This window comes from Ciona intestinalis, unplaced genomic scaffold (genome assembly GCF_000224145.3).
Source record: "Ciona intestinalis unplaced genomic scaffold, KH HT000862.1, whole genome shotgun sequence".
Classification (NCBI taxonomy): Eukaryota; Metazoa; Chordata; class Ascidiacea; order Phlebobranchia; family Cionidae; genus Ciona; species Ciona intestinalis.
In genome coordinates this window covers 1,140-3,908 of record NW_004191183.1, presented here as the reverse complement: position 1 = coordinate 3,908, position 2,769 = coordinate 1,140, and the positions used below count along the sequence as shown (strand labels likewise).

General features: G+C 38.3%; 1 long non-coding RNA gene across 1 annotated transcript; it reads right to left on the bottom strand.

Annotated features, from left to right (window-relative positions):
- Nucleotides 1-1,051: 1,051 nt before the first annotated feature.
- LOC113475545 lies at nucleotides 1,052-1,897 on the bottom strand. Its single transcript, XR_003397290.1, has 2 exons — nucleotides 1,725-1,897; nucleotides 1,052-1,384 (listed from the first exon to the last, which is right to left on the bottom strand). It is a non-coding gene; the product is annotated as an uncharacterized LOC113475545 (long non-coding RNA).
- Nucleotides 1,898-2,769: the final 872 nt, after the last annotated feature.

Genomic DNA, 2,769 nt, shown 5'->3' with positions numbered 1-2,769 from the left:
AAAATTGCCAATGATTGGGAAGTAATACGCACAGCATGTATGCAAAACGTTTGACACGGAAAAAAAGCTTCATAACCGACGATATGACAAACCTCATAGAACCGAATATTCCCCAAGTAGTCACTAATGATTTAAATGGGAATTAACCAAGCAAAATATTGGCGAAAACCCAATGTACATTTGTAATGACGTAACCTAATTCCCGAAAGGTTATCAGAACTAAATGCTAGACAGAGGTATATTCTATTTTTATAGACCTTTATTTTTTACCATAATTACAGTTCCAATCGTGTGTCGTGTATATGTGTAAATGTTTGTACATACAGCAATTTACACAACAATCCCACCCCCAACCACCACCCCAACACTCCAACCTATATATCAAGCACAACAGTAAATGCATTCTCTATGGGCCATAATAGTAATAATAAATATATAATTATTTCGCGCCGCAATATCGCCGCATACATAGCGTCATGTAAATTAAATTGTTTACGGAGAGGGGAAACTGCAAAAGAACGGATTTGGGAAAGCTGTCTAAATTTCGCTTCAAAGCAAGAGTGATAAGCAGTGATTTTCGGAACCACTTTGTACGGGCGAAAGTCCGATTTTCCGACGAATTTTCGCGCTTGTTGTCGATTCAAAAAAGGAATGACAACATAAACCGACACCTGAAAACTTGACATTTAAAAATAATTAATTGGTTAATTTTTCTAGGCCTAATAGGGGGCTGACATTTTATTATTTTTTGATCCCTACCCTAGTCGCAGGTTTGGCGCCTAATTGTTTTGCAGTTGGAACCCACCAGCTTTCGCTGACCGGACTTTTAACCAACCGGCGTGTAAGGGTTTTCGCAAACCAGGACGGTCTGCTGTATAGGCCTGGGTGCAATGACACGTGTTGTGTCGGCCCGGTGCAGTGTCCCGGTTCTGTCCAACTTAAACTTCCTATCAGCGATCCCTAGTTATAGCGATGTCACTTCTATCTATCTGATGCCGACTCAGGCCTTTCTGATAAGTGACACCAGGAGTTTGGGTTAAAGTTGGAGAAGTCTGACCTGCGCGCACCGTTCTTATGCAGGTTGTTTACACACACATACACACAAACATGGAGAAATAAAACCCAAGATTCCCAACCACGTTACATTACTAACGTGTACAAAGGTGGATTTAATTAATCTTTTGATCTCTGTATATACTTCCTCACGCCACACATCATATACCATAAACATTCATTTTAAACAAGCATTCAATAGGTAGAAGGGACTTTTTATGCTACAGCTCACATAAGTTAGTATTTACATCGACTAAGAATAAATCTTAGTCTGGGTATGCTATGGCTCCATCTTCGTTCTTAAGCTTTTCGTTCCGTCTTTGTCTCTTTTCTGTGGAAATATAATAAACCGTTAGATTTGTTATTTTTTTCGTTGTTTGTATAGTCAGGTGAGCGGAAAAAGAATTATAAAACCGTATGCTCTCGACTCCCATAGACCGTTGTTAGTTGTTTAAACTACGACCAGAATATTTGTATATTATGTGCTAAAGGTGTCCCATCTCCCCCCACCCCGCTATACTTGGTAAACGTAGTACATAACACAGATTTTGTTCAATATCGAGCGTCGTTTATACCGGACTAACATATTAAAAATACAAACAGACATGCGATTAAATTATGAAGGGGATGAAGTAGGACTACTCGGTTCTATAATAAAGATACAAACTCACTTTCAACGTTGCCACTCCAAAGCTTCATCGGCGGCTGTCACTCAAGGCATCTTCATTCGTGAGCGAGATAACATTGATGTGATTTGAACACAAGACTTCGGTCTGTATTGCTTTAGCGTAGATTAAAAAAATTCAAACTTTTACGAAATAATTCTTAAATTAGCCAGCTGTAATTCAAACGTAAACATTAATACCATGCAACAAATAAATACAAAATATTGGTCGTATATAACGTGTTCATGCTAAAATAAGCCTTCATCATAAACTTGCCCTCGCAAACCAACATTAACTTCCAACTGCTTAACGCTAATGCTTATTCTAAAAAGTCGCAACTCAAAAGAACCAGCCATGCTCCGAACTTACATGAGCAAAAACGGAAACGTGTTGAACACGTGGAAAGCTGGGAGCTGATTAGTTAATTGCTTGCAGCAACATTGCGGATTGCGACGTAAACATGCTAAATTGGATCTCGCGCAAATTCCAGCGGCCAGTGCTGCCCTTTTAAACACTACTACGCGATTTTCATCATAGGATATGGTAAGCAGTAACTTTACATCAGGTAACACTGAATCTATTTATAGTAACAGCGGATTGTGAAAATTACAGCAATAATTATTTTCGTCGGAATTCCTGCAACTTGTGTGAATACGTAGTANACAATCAGTCACAATTTACTACGCTAATAATTACTGGCTTATACGCTTTACAAAAGTTTTAAACGCTTGACAAATAGACATTTCCTTAATATTTGATTATATCAATGTAGTAATTGGGGTCATGAACTTTGTGATAATGCACTCCCTGTTGCTATGATACGTCATAATGCGCTTTATTGCAGAATACCACTAAACAATAGAATAACTAAATATCTTAAACTATATCTCAAGGTGTAATAGGTCAGCTGTGGCATAAATTAAAGGTCTAATGGGGTGCCGCGTTATAGGAACTCACCTTTTCGTTGAGAATCATATTTAACTGTTACCGTTATCATTCCTTACTGTATTACCTAACAAGAATCGTCCAACACTATGAGCAACAGACCAGG